Source organism: Cavia porcellus, unplaced genomic scaffold, assembly GCF_034190915.1.
Source record: "Cavia porcellus strain 051 isolate PalLab524CR breed Dunkin Hartley unplaced genomic scaffold, mCavPor4.1 scaffold_15, whole genome shotgun sequence".
Classification (NCBI taxonomy): Eukaryota; Metazoa; Chordata; class Mammalia; order Rodentia; family Caviidae; genus Cavia; species Cavia porcellus.
The window spans coordinates 6,978,261-6,992,458 of NW_026947498.1; the positions used below are offsets into that span (position 1 = coordinate 6,978,261).

The 14,198-nt window shown below is 52.9% G+C and overlaps 1 long non-coding RNA gene across 2 annotated transcripts in view; it reads right to left on the reverse strand.

The window, feature by feature from the left end:
* LOC134470430 (uncharacterized) overlaps positions 1–7,149 on the reverse strand; it is a 36,529-nt gene extending 29,380 nt beyond the window's left edge. Inside the window, exon 1 of one of the 2 annotated variants that reach the window (XR_010039309.1) lies at positions 4,020–7,149. This is a non-coding gene — a long non-coding RNA (uncharacterized LOC134470430). The other variant, XR_010039310.1, reaches the window with a different exon arrangement.
* Between the last annotated feature and the right edge of the window lie 7,049 nt (positions 7,150–14,198).

Consider the following 14,198-nt stretch of genomic DNA (forward strand, 5'->3'; position numbering starts at 1 on the left):
ATCTTCTGATTGGTTCTAGGGACAGCGCAAGATTCCAAAGCCTTGCAAATGGAAAATTTGCCATTGGTCCAGATGAGTGCCTTTCTAATTGGTTCTGTGTGTGGGGATGATGGCGTCACTGTTGGGCGTGTCCCCCTGGACCCCATCCCCTCCTCATCCTGCTCTGGGCCACCTCCTGGGAAACCCACGGCCACCCTAGACATAGCTTATGGATAGTCCCCACCCACGCCCCCAGGAAAGCAGTACCACTGCCACACCTGTGCTAGCGCGTGCACACTACACCACAGGAGCACCCCTAGGAGGGCAGAGGGCACAGTAGGTCCCCAACCTTGGAAGGCCCTGGGAGTCTCCTCGTCCTGGCCCCAGCCGGACAGATACTGCGTGAAGATGCATCTCCCCACCCCCACCAGTGAGTGCAGCCCTGTGTGCTCATGCCCTGCACCCGCTGAGTCACCTACAAAACTGTCACCCTGGACAGCCAGTCTCTTCCCTCAGTGACATCAGGTGGGTTCCATTTGCACCTCTGCATCTCGGAGGACTCACTGAGATCCTCTGCCCTCGGGGAATCAGCCAGTAAGTCATTGAGTATCCCCTGGACAGAAGAATTCCTTCCTGGGGTGACCAGAAGGATGCTGGTCAAGACACTGGACACTGCCTGGTGTGACCAGGCTCCAGCTAGGAGGATTCAGAGCCTCTAGAAATGTATCAGAAGCTCTCAGTGTCCTCCCAGTCACGTGAGGAGAAGTAGGTCTGCCTGCAAAGGGGCTGTGTGTGGGGAGGTGATGCCAGAGCAGCAGCAGCCATCTTTCAACCAGAGGACAAGCCCCAGAAGCAGTCATCCTAGAGAGCTATCTAAGAAGAAGGGGGGGGGGCTAGACTTGGCATCTCTGAACCCCTGGACTGCCTCTGGGATTTATAGTGTAATTTTTACTATTTAAACCGGGTCTTCAGGAAGTGTCCCTGGCTCAGAGCCCAAAGCACCCTGGTGAAAATAGGCTCTTTCCTGCCTGTTCCTGGAAAGGCACTCCTCCCTGAAGGGAGGTAGCCTCTCCTTGTCCTGATAGGTTTCTCCTGCAGCCTGTCTCCTTGTCACGCACTGACGTCTCTTCCTTGGGTCCTCACTGAGTTACATCCCCAATGCCCTCCCTTTTGTAAAGTTTGAAACAAACAGTGGTTAAGTTGCTAAGTTGCCCAGGATGGGCTCAAACTTGCACTCCTCCTGCCTCAGACTCTAGGGCTGCCCCCTTCTGGTGCTGCAACACTGCTGTGGCTGATTGGATCTCCCCAGAGACCCCTAATGAGCACGATAACATTCAAAGAGATGGGGTGAGATCGTCAGCACGGGGACTGGAACATAACTCAGGCCCTGACGCCTGTATCCCCCTGGGTCCTAAGGCAAGGCCTGGACAGGGAACTCCCACAGGAGTGGGAAGTGTGGCCCTGGGCTGAGCAGAGAGCCCGGGCACCCCCCTGGTCCCAGGATGCTCTGGGGGCTCAGTTGAGAGTGGGCCATGGGGATGGAGAGTAGTGAGGCAGAGCCTAAGGAAGCGGAGCCAGTGGGGCAAGGCCAGTGGATGGAGCCTTGTGTGGGCAGGGCCTTGGGAAAGTGGTGGGGTGAGGTCTGTGGGCGGGGCCTAGTGTGGGCGGGGCCTCGTGTGGGCAGGGCCGCGGGGGGGGCAGCGACCTGAGCATGTTGACTTTGGGATGGGACGCAGCCCTGGTTGCCACACCAGCGTGGGAGATGGGGGGCAGCATGCTGTGGGCTTCCCTCCATACCTGGGGCTCAAAGTTCTGATCAGTGCCCCTCCCTAGCCTAAATCCAGGATGCCCACATTGCTAAGGACGGTAAACCCCTGTGCTTTTTTAAGCCAACTTTAGATAGGTGTTTTGCTATCTGCAACTGAAAGCAGCCCAACCTGTACGTGTTGTCACCATTTTACAATTTAGGAAAGTGGCTTCCTGCAGGAGAATGGCTCATCCAAGATCACATGGCTCCTGTGTGACAAAACAGCCTGAGCCTGCGACCGGCTTTGATGCTATGAGGCACAGCACCAGGGTGACGTCTACAAGTCATCTCCACGAGACCCACTTGGCTCCATGTTTAAAAGCGGATTAACCAGGCCTGGCAGCACATGCCTCTAATCCCAGCGCTCTGGAGGCTGAGGCAGAAGGATCTCTACAAGTTCAAGGCCAGCCTGAACTAGTAAGACACCCACCTCAAAAGAAAACAACAAAAAAGAAAATCCCTTGGCTCACAAATGTAGGTTCCTCCACCTCTGGACGTGGGCCCAGGACTCTGCATCTCCAGGTTAAGCTCAGAACTGGTTAGAACAACTGGGCCACATGTGTGAAGCCCCAGCTTCCAGCCCCGGCACCCCAAGAAAGGAAAAGAACAAGAAATAAACCAACCCGGAGCGCGCTGCGAACAGTCAGCTGTGCATGTGGGTTCCGCGGGTCCACGTGAAGCCCCGGTGTCCGCCGTGTCGAAAACACAGCTGCGGCGGGTCAGGAGCTGCCCACATGGTTTGATTTCTAACCAGGCCACTGCTGACCTCGCAGCTTCTTTCTTGCAGTTCTTCGTGCAGTCAGAAATCGGCGCTCAGAAAATATCCTTCACAGTACACAGAGATGCAAAGAAAGGCATCACCCAAGAAGAGGATTCTAGGCTGCGTGGGGCACAGAGGCCAGGCCACAACTGACCGCAGCTGTTCCCCTGAGGAGCGCTGCCCTGAGGCCTCGTGGTGTAAGTTCACCCCACACCCAAAGCCCGCAGAGCCTGGAGTGAGCAGACACATGGGAAGGTGTGAGCGCTGAGAGCCCCTTGACCACCAGTACAATGGTCATCACAGAAACCAGATAATAACAAGTGCTGGCAAGGCTGCGGGCAAAGGAACTGCACACTGTTGGTAGGGAGGTGAACTGTGCAACCACGATGGAAATCCGTATGGAGAATCCTCAAAAACCTGAAACCAGAACTTCCTTCAGAGCCAGCTATTCCCCTCCTAGGTGTCTTCCCCAAGTGTTAAAGATGTCACACTCAGAGAGCTAAATCTTGGAAGCAGACTGTAAATCCAGCAGCAGATGAATGCATAGAGGAAATATGGTGTTTACACTCCCTGGAGTATGACTCTGCCATAAAGAAGGACAAACCCGAGTCATTTGTAGGTCTCAAGGGATGCCCCTTGCCATCAAGTTAAGTAAAATAAATCAGATGCCCGAGCTTAAATATCACATGGTTTCTCTTCTATAGGAAACTGTAAAGTAAAAATAACTAAAGAGCAAAATAAAGCAGAGCCTATGGATAGGAGATAGATCCTTTGCAAAAGGAAAGGAGACCAACACATCCCAACCCTGTTCAAGTCTATTTTCTGTAGGTTTGATAAATCAGGTTAGTACCCTGCGGTTTCCAAAACAGCGTCATCAGCCAAGGTGACTGCAGTGAGCAGCCAGCTGCCATCCGAGGGGGCTGGGCTGAGCTTGACTGGAACAAACCATGCTTTGAAGAGACAGTGAGTGGAGACTGCGTGTTTCGCCTTCCTGTCCATCTGGCCATCGTGAGCACTGGGGCTCTGGGCGGAGAGACTGTGGGCTGATGCGTCAGCGTCCTCCGATGCCCAAGAAGCCCTGCCCCTCAGCGTGGGCCCAGAAGCTCCAGCAAGGCAGCAAAAGCGTGGTGCTTTGTGACCTCCCCCAGGGCAGGCTCTGTTGGAGAGTGGCTGTGAGCCTCGCTGGCCGCCCATCCCGACTCTCGGTTTCCTTAAGGCAGATTGTGGTCCCCGGCAGGCAGAACCCAGGGCTCCACTAAGTGTTTTCTGCACTCTCCATCAAATTCCCACCCGGTTTCAGGAGAAGAAGGGTGGGATGCGTGCCCTTCCTGCCCTTCCTGCCCTGGGGCATGTGCCCGGAAACCTCATGATTATCTCCAGTTGCCCATCTTTTACCGTGACAGCTTTTTTTCCTAGTCTTTTCTTGAGACATAACAACATTCCAGAAAGCACAAAAGCATGGCTGAATCTTACCCTTTGCAAGAGACAGGAGCGAGGCGTTGTTGCTTCTTGGTTTTCCTCAGGAATAAATGACGGTGGGTTTTCCTCACCGTAAGCAGCAGGGTGCTGGTAAGCCCGCTGCCTGGGAAGAAACACGAATTCTGATCTGTAGCATCTGTCAGGTCCATGGTGGAAACAGCTCTTCCGTGGCTGCTCTCAAAGCGGTCGATCATTTAACAACCAGATGACAAACATCCTAAATGTTTAACAGTCATCTCTCGACAGCTGGTACCAGCCAGGCTGAGCTCACCACTGTCACGGAAGAATTATTACCACTGCCCACGACATGTTGCTCATCCAGTATAGGTGGATAACGGGGCCAGGCGTCGCTCAAGCTCCAAAAGAAGAAGTCTAGCACGGTGGCGCATGCCTGTAACCTTAGCACTTGGGAGGCTGAGGCAGGGGGATCACCATGAGTTCGAGGCTAGCTTGGACTTCATAGTGAGTTCAAGACCACCTTGAACTAAAGAGCCAAAAAACAGAACAAAACTCCAATAGAAAAGACAGAGCAAAGGAAAGAATCCTTTAGATTAAGAATCTGGAGGACTCAGTAGCGGCCTGTGAGAACAGCTGTGGAGCGGTACCTCTGTGCCACCGTCTGGAATATTCTCTCCCCGTCTGGACATCACCTCCCAGCATGCCACCGCACGGAACCACGCGTGGCTCGCGCGTGAACAGGAAAGCTGTCGCACTGCCGAGGCTGGCACAGGGACCAACAGTTCCTCTCTCCTACTCCAAGGTGCAGACGGGCCCAGTGGGTCGTCACAAGGACACTGATTTCTGCGCCACCTGCAGGGAAACTCCCTAAAAGTGCCTGGGTCGCAGTGTTGGAGGAGATGGGACCCCGTCCACGTACCGCCTCTGTCTGTCCCCGTTATGTCATGCATAGGCCCTCACTGCCCCTTATGGGACCAAGAGGCCGAGGCTCAGAAATGACCGTGACTTCTGAGGTCCCCGCAGCAGAACAGGCCTCCGCCCAGGCCTCCTAACTCAAGCGCGCTTTGGGGTTTTTATTGCTATTGTTGCTGCTCTTTGGGGGTTGTGGGGGGATCTTGTTTGTTGGTTCTTTGTTGGTTCTTTTCTCTCGTTAGCATAATTTTAGAAGATGACACGTGGAAAGGTAAACTAGCTAAAGAAAGGACAGCGGTTCCCACCAGTGACCCCTGAGCTGGCCGGACCCCAGATACTGGGCTGGAGGTAGGCGGCTGCGCAGGGAGCCTCGCCGGGTCCTCTACACCTGTAGGACAGGGCTGGTGTGGGGAGCCAGCGTCCCCTAGCGGTGGGGAGGAGCTTCTGCAAGTGCAAGGGTGGCGTGCCCCTCCCCGCCAGCACGGCGAGCATTATGAATAGCAAATATGGACCCAAAAACCCCTTTTAAAGAAGCTGCTCTGTCTACGGCAGTGATGGCGAACCTTTGAGAGCTTTCAACAGTCACAGCTGGCACCCGTGCCATGGGCTCGCCACCGCCGGTCCACACGATAGCCAGCTTTGTTCTGTCTCAGTGGGGCACTTAGCTTAGGTTCTTTTCTACAAGAGGGTCTCATTTTATTTACTCTAAGGAAAGAGTTAATAATAACAGATGGCCTTTAAGGAGGCTAAGGCAGGATCGTTACAAGTTTGAGACCAGCCTGGGCTACAAAGTGAGCTCAAGGCCAGCCTGAACTGCATAGCGAGACCCTGTCTCAAAAAAAAAAAAAAAAAGAAAAAAAAGAAATGAAAGCAGCCTTTGTGTCTCACGAGTGGCAGGGCCTACGTGAACATGGCAAGTGTTGAAGGGTAGCTCAGGGGTCACTTGCTTAGCATGCGGGAAGCAACAGGTTCCAGCCCCAGCATCACCAAAAGGAGAAACAGTTCCTGGCAGATCTAATGATAAGGACAGAAAGAGAAGGGCCACACAGCAGCCCCGCCCGGCCCTGTGGCCAGCAGTGTCCTCACCACCTGTGGGTCCTCCAAACCAATTTAACTGCATCTTCTCATCTGCAAAATGGAGACAGAAATCAGCACGCAGGGGTCCAGCCCCGCTGTTCCTGGCCTCCTGCTTGGGAGTTCTGAAGAGCAAGCAGCAGTAGTCCAGCCAGCTGGGGTGGGTGGAAGGCTGTCAATGCCAGGCTGGTTTCCCTCATCCGAAAGGCTTAAGACCACCGGGCTCCGGGTTTCCAATTCTTTCGGACTGGGGAGTGTCCCTCCTCTGCAGCTGCGCCTGCATGGAGGAAGATAACACTACCCTGAGGGGCCGGGTCATTTTTCCCCGGGGGGTACTGAGGAGACTGTGTTGAGTCCCAGTGCTGAGGCTGTGCGGTGCCCACCTGTGCTTTGACTGGGAGCTGTTGCATGAGGTCAGGGTGAAATTTTCCATTAGTAACTAGCGAGGAAGTTTCAGATCTTGGAGGAGTGAGGAGTAAAGTGTGCTCTAGAGAAGTAGGAGCGGGAGAAGGGGAGCGTTCCAGGAGTCGGGGAGGAGGCCCTGCTGGTCCCCCACTGAGAGGGTGACACCCGGATGGTGCTGTCACATGGAAAACGAGGTGGCACCAGGAGATGTCACTAAGAGGAAGTAAATCCATGCCGTGAGAGACCTGGATTTCGGAGACCGTGGATGGAGTTGAAGGCTTCCTAGCCAGGGCCATGAGTGTTACCAACATGGTCAGAGGACCGAAAGCTCGGGTCCAGGGTATCACCGAAGGGCCCTGAATTACCAGCGACTTCTGTGCTGTATTCTCCACTCTGCCAAGCATGTCCATGGGGCCCAAACTCTGAGGTCCTCCGCGCTGCCCCTGGGGCCACCACCACTGTGCCTATGACTACACTGGATGATGGCAACCATGTGCCAATCAAAAGGGCCCTTTCCAAGTGACAGGGGGCCACCTCGGTCCCCAGAGGGTAGCTGCCTCGTCACTCAGCTGTGCCTTTGATCTGTTGGGGTCCCCCTGTGATCCCGAAGAGTGGAAGTCAGGGAACCTGGCTCCTGGCACCTGCCCTGTGACAAACAAGGTCTGGCCACCAACTTCAAGCATCATCAGGGCAGGCAAAACAAGCCATTAGCAAGCAGTGGTGACCATTATAGCCAGGGTCACTGTGCCCTGAACCGGGTACCAGCTTGACCTGTAACGACCACTGGCCACAGCAACATTTCCAAAAGCGGTATCTCTCACACACACACACCCTCAGCTGAGACCCGCAGGGTGTCTGCTCAATATCAGGATTCAGCGCCACCTAGTGGCTCCGTGTGGAACCACAGCCGAAGCAAAGCAGGAAGGGGCCCCTGAGCCTGCAAGGTGTGAAGAAGGCGTCCCCTCACCCGTGAGGACTCAGAAAATTAAGCCTGCTCATCTGGGGTGCTAGCTGGGTCCCCAAAGCAGCTGGACAGACCCAGGACCCTCCTACGATTCTTGTAATCCACTGCTTTTTTTGTTGTTGCAGTGCTGGGGCTTGAACCCAGTGCCTTTGCACCGACCTCCAGCCCTATTTGGCTTCTATGCTGAGACAGGATCTCCTTAAGCTGCTTAGGTGGGACTTGAACTTTCATCCTTCCTGCCTCAGCCTCGCAGAGTACTAGGATTACAGGGTGTGCCACCACCACCCCACTATCCCCCTGTGCGTTTGTTCGCAGTGCCCCCTTTCCCACACAGCTCCCCACAAACATGCGCTCAGCGCTCTTCCAGGAGCAAAGGACGCGCGGCTCCGGGGCTCACCCGCAACCCCAGTGTGAGGACGGCGCATGGGGACCCACGTGTCCGGCCAGGACATCAGCGTCCCCTGGCGGACCTCGGGCAGAGGCACCCCGGAGCCGGCCCGCTCTCACTCCTAACCACTGACAGAGAGCAAAGCGCCTTCCCACCTTCCTACGGACAGCAACAGCACGGAGATCCAGCTGGCAGGCCAGAAGGTTAGAAAAAGAGCCGGAGGGTGGGGAGACAGAAGACGAGCTGCCAGAGATTCCTAGGACAGCACCGACACCAGACAGAGGAGGAGCTCGGCAAGATTAGACACCCCTCCCAAATAAAGACCCAGCCAAAACGGCCAGGGAAATGTACTTCTCAGAGGTAGAGGTCACCACGATCATGCGACTGAAGGCTCCACGTTGTCGCAGGCCACGAGAAAAACGCAAATGAAAACAACACTGAGAAACTTTCAAGAAAGCACGGCCTCACAGCCGGGTGTGGTGGTGCACACCTGTAACCCCAGCACTCAGGAGGCTGAGGCAGGAGGACTGTTGTGAGTTCGCGATCAGCCTGGGCTACAAAGTGAGCCCAAGGCCAGCCTGAACCGCATAGCGAGACCCTGTCTCAAAAAGACCAAAGAAAGAAAAAACAAACCATCTGAAGTGAAGTTAGCAACAAAAGAAAAGAAAAAACAAACCAGACACTGCAGATCCCCGTGAGGCCATATGGCTGGCAGGATCTAGACTGGTTCAATCACTATGGCACTGTCTCAGGAAACTAAAACTACAAATTCCATTCAGCCTAGCTGTACCCTCCTACACATCTTCCCAAGAGTTAAAGACACTACAGTGAGCCATGTGCACCCATGGTCACAGCAGCACAACTCAAGAGAGCTGAATCTTGGGAGCAGCCTAGGTGTCCACCGACAGATAAAGGAATAAGGGAAACGTCTTCACACACCGCGGTGCACTACTCTGCCGTAAAGAAGGACGGGCTGGAGTCCTTTGTAGGAAAATGGAGGCTCCTGAGACCGTAAAGTTACGTGAAATAAATCAAGCTTAAATATAGCATGGTTTTGCTATTATGAAAAACTCAAAATAAAAAATAATAAGAGCAAAGTAAAAGGTAGAGAAGAGGAAGAAGGGAGGTATGGTAGATCTTTCTCAAAGGCGCAGACCATCAAGAGATGGAGGGAGGGAGGGAGGGAGGGAGGGAGAGGGAAAGAAGGCGGAGTGGAGATGCGGCGTGGACTGCGCCATCTGCAGGCGAGCAAGGGAGCTACCACGTACCGCACAGGCCGAGGACGCCTTCCACAGTTTAAAGTCGTTCCTGGTCATCCGCGCTCCCCTCCAGCCGAGGTCTTGGTTAACACTCCTTTTAACTCACCGGTTATGTGATTATCTTTAATTCGGGGTTGGTGACCGAGAGGCCGATGTCGCTGGGATGACTCGTCCCGAGGTCCACTGTCCTCCCGGTCGCCGTGGAAATCGCTGCTCCCGACGGCTCTGCCCACGCGAGGCACGCGCCCCACGCTGCGGAGGCCGCGCTGGGCGCCGTGAAATCCTGTTTCCGTTTTCGCCGAAGGCTTCCTGGACCGTGGCTCAGCTTGCTGCCTGCTTCCCTCTGGTTAACCCAGGTCGCTCAGAGCGGTCTGTCTACCCTCTACCCGGCTCTCAGGCACCCCCGCTGTCCTGCTTTCAACGACTGGAGTGCAGTCCTGTGGTCCTTGGCAAAGAAACCAAACCTGGGCAAAACACCTGGGCAGAAGCCACTCTGAGGAGTCCGTAAACTCCCATGGCTGGTTCCGCTGTGGTCCAGGGAACCCGTAGAAGAGACACTCGTCAAGAGGGCACTTAACATTTAAAACTAACCCTGGCCCACAAGACTAGTGTATGCTGGCAATTCCAGCCCTCTGGGAAGCTGGGGCAGGGTGTTCTCAAGCTGAAGTCAATTCTGGGCAGGTTGGCAACTTAGCAAGAACGTGTCTCAAAACAACAACAAAACTAAGACCTGCACACCACCAATTAAAATCCCATCAGAAGGCACTCAGTGAAAAAGCAGTATTTTTGATTTTTCCAGGATTCTCCACAGCCAGCTGGGTTTTGTCTGGTCTGTTCTCAGGACGACTTCAGGCACACCGTGGGCATCATTTTTACAAACTGCAGTTGTGCTAGACATACATTGTCCTTGTAAGTTGAGATTTATAGGTTTTTTAAAGCTTTTTATTGTGGTAAAATACACCTAGCCTGACGCTGACCACCCTTACGTTCTCAGGGACAGAGTTCAGTGGTCTTCAGCTCCCTCGGAGTAGCCAGAATCATGGCCATCCGGCTCCAGGCCCTTCCCTTCCCTTCATGCTGGGCTGCAATTCTGTCCCCTCCGCGCCCTTGTAGCAGTCCCCATCACCACCATTCTGCTTGTAGTCTCCACAGACGCCAGCACTCCAGCAGCCTCATACACCAGCAGTGTCGCCCGGTGCTCGGTTTCTCTCCCTCAGCGCAGCACCCTCCTGTCTGTCTGGTGGAGGCCCCTGTGCCAGTCCAGTCCAGGGGGCTGGGGGGGGGGGGTGGCGAGTCCTTCCTCTGTCCCGGAGCCTCTAGGGCCCCACCAGCACTGCCCCCATTGAAGGTTTTGGTGCTCGGCTTTCTGAAGACTATAGGAATATTACGATGCTATCACAGGTGTAGAGCTAAAACAGAGGCGACTTTACTGTACTTGCTGCAATTTCCAAACTTCGTTTGCTTCCTGTTTTGAAACATTGAACTCATTACATAGCCCAGGTTGACCCTGAACTCTCAGCAATCCTCCTGCCTCAGCCTCCTGACTGCTGGGATCACAGGCGTGCACCACCACGCCCAACTAATTCCGAGACTACTTTTACCAGCAGCTACCTATATGTCAGTATAGAAAGCCCAGAATAGGGGTTCTCAGAACCCTTGCTGAAAGAATGGAAAGACACTGGGTGTTTCCGGTACTTCCTGGAGACTGAGTCTCCATTTGTGAGGAAGTGACCAGGAGTGCAGGGGTCCCAAGGCCATGGTCAGTTTCCTATCAGGAAGTAAACCAACAGGGAGCCGACAGAGAGCCCAGAGGCCACGAAAAGCTGTTCCCGTGTAAGCAAAGGTGCTATGAGCTGGAGGGCGGCGTGCCACTGACCCTGCTGCACCCAGAAACAGCTTTCTGTGAAACTGTTACCCTAGAGCCTTGCTAACAACTGCAGATTACAGGGTGCAAATAATTTGCTGAAATCTCAGGTCTCCTTAAAAAGTCACTGATTAGCAAAATTGGGAACAAATAGCTTTCACTTCAGCTAGCCGCCAGAGTTTATCTAAACAAATTACCCGTCCCAAAGAATAGGTTCTAAAAACTGGAAGCTCGGCCACAGTAAGCTGAGTTATCTCGGGAGAGGACTCAGACAGAGCTTCGTATAATCTTAGCAGGGAGAGGTCTTCGTGCAGGGCCATGAATCACAGCACAGTTCAGAGGCTGTAAAGGGAAATATTGGGAAATTTGACTTCGCACACGGTGGAAAGCTTCTGTGTGTTGAGAATACCCTAAACACACTTAAAATGTCAACCACAAAATAACCACCAAATTAGGGTATGAAGCCACTCTTCAGCTGCTGAGAAAAATATTTGCAGTGTGAGTCGAACAAGGCTGATAGCTCTCTGTGCTCTGAAATCAACTTTCTCTGTAACGAACTCCTGGGGTGGCCAAGGGAAACTTGGGGGGCAAGGGCCATACCCCAGCCCCAGGGCCCTCCCAGCACAGCCCTTGTGAGGGTGGGAACTGGCCCTCCCCTCCCACCCTGGGGACCCTGCCTCAGTGGACCTTGAGGGGTCTGCATTTTTGCAAAGAGCAGGCTTTGAAAACTCTTCTTGGGGGGATTTATTGGCATTGTTCCCCCAATAGCTTGGGCCCCGGGCTTCTGTGTCTCTGTGTCGTCTCTAGGTAATTTTTCCAAAACTGTTAACTGTCCTATTATTGTTGTATCTGACAGTATGACCTGTGATTTGTGTGTATGGATGTGTGCTCATGTGTGCATGTATGAGAGCACGCCTGCTCATGTGTTACTGGGAGCCCACGGCCTTGGCACTGAGCCACATCCCCGGCCATCTTCATTCCTTTATCTTGTGCAAACCCACAGAGCACACAGTGCTGAAGGTGAGCCTGAGGTCGCCGGGTGCAGCCTGCTGGGCTTGTGCCTCATCACAAATGTACCTCGGAAGAGGCACCACCAGGGCAGCTGAGTCTCTGTCTTCCATTTGGTCTTGCTGTGCAAAGCAAACTGCAAGGATCCCCAAGCACGCTGCCCCGGTGGCCCTCGATGCCTGGTGGCTCGGACAGCTGTGTCCAGTGAGTCTGAGACCCCCCAGACCTGGGCTGTCCACCAGGTGGATGGAGGTTTCACGTCACTTTGAGGGTTACACTGATGTTTTAGTTGGTAAAGCAGCCACTAAAAGAATTAAAACTGATGGTGACTGGGAGGAGACCACTCACCGAGAGGACAAAGTAGCCCCACCGTGAACCAGCCAGTGGGAAGCAGAAGGGTACCCTCACCCCACCCATAAGCACCTGGCTGAGTCAGAGGGCAGGGCAGGCTGACAGCAACTGAGGGGAAGGACGAGCTGACCCCTAAGTTGTCTGACCAACTCTGCAGGCCTCGGTATCTCCCTGGAGGACAGCAATGTGCCCTGTGTCAGCTGTGGGCGATTCCCTCTGCCTTGTTTTGAAACGCAATGTTTTAGGCCGGGGATTTAGCTCAGGGGCATAAGCACCTGCCTGGCCAGTGTGAGGTGGTGAGTTGAATCCCCGGTACCAAAAAAGAAAAAAGCAATGTTTTGTTCCATTTTACTGTTTTGTTTTATTCCTGTCTCTGGTAACGTGAACAACTATTTTGAAGATACCAATATGCAATGTAACAACCACTGTTAAATTCCTATCATCTTGTTTTGAAAACTTGCATAACTGTTGTTGTTGCTGACATTTTGCTTTTGTCATTGCTTTAGAGTGTTTTAGAGTCAACGGTGTCCTTTGCATCTTGATTTTTTATTTCTTCTCTTTTAAAAAAAAAAAAAATGTGCAACCTGGAAGAAACTGTTCAAGGACAGGGCAAACTGTGAGGGGGGAAGGAACAAGCACACATGCACAGGACAGGTAAGGCGGCTACACTGCCAGCCTGTGTTGCATCAGGCCACAGCGATGTAAGCGCACCCAGGTTCACAGCAGGCCAATCTGCAATAGCTAAGCCAGGAAACAACCCAAACGCCCATCAACCGTGGAGTGAATAAAAAAGACGCAGCGTTTTTATAAAATGGGATATTACTCAGCTATAAAGAAGGATAATCTTGAGGCTTTATAGGTAAGTGGAGACCATACTCATAAGTGAAATAAATCAGGCTCACATTTGTAAATGTCGTATTGTCTCCCTACTGTAAAAAAAAAGCCAAACAGTAATGGGATCCAAAATGTACAGTAGATATTGTGATAATAAGAGGGAAAGTGCTGAAAAGGACAGAACAATTGGGATAGAGGAAAGGACACAAGGAAGAAGGGTGTGTGTGTATGTATATGGATGTATGCATACATATACAAGAGATCACTACACTACTAATCTCCGTTAGTTCATCCTAAAGAAGTTTCTGCTTTCACTGTTTGATTTTTGTGCCTAAATCTTGAAACCTGACTAAGATAACAATGTGCAATATGCTAATTAGTGTTGATTCCTACTATTTTTTTGAAATTCTGTATCGTTTCTATCCTTGTTTTGCTTTTTAAAATTAAAAAAGAATAAAAACTGATGGTGTCACTTACAAATCAGTGAATGAGGTAGGGAAACTTGAAGCAGCATAAAGAAAACTCAGCACATTCCCCAAAGAGACCAAAAACCAGAACACTGACAGCACAAAACAAGGTGGTGTCATTCAACCCAATATGACACACGTACCAGGGACGAGGGACTGCCTCAGTTAAAAGGTAGAGGTTTTCCTCTTCCAAAACCCCATGACAGGGACTTACCCCCGCATACCCATGAGCTTACCACCCAGACCCGGCAAAGCCAGGCCCCAGGAACTTTCTAGGGGGTCCCAGAGGCACCACCAGTTACTCACTCAGTCTCATCTCTCTTGGCTGCCCCAGGACCCGGGAGGGGGGAAGAGCCAAACACTGACCCCTTGGCCTTTCCAGGACCAGCCCACCCCAAGCTCCCCAGAAGCAGCCTCTCAGCAGGCAGGCTGCCTACATTACCCAGGAGACTGTGGGAAAGCTAGGAGCCCTGCGTCTCGGACCAGCATGAAGACCACGTACGTATTTCTTATGACTCCAGGATCTCCTAAAGCCTCCAAGCACCCAACCACAAAACGACCATTTTTACACGGTGGTAGCAGCTTCCAACAGCTGTGAATGGCTGCACACCCCTGTGACCTGACACCCAGGAAGCTGAGGAAAGAGGACTGCTCAAAGTTCCAGGCCAAGGTACGTTACACAGTGAGTT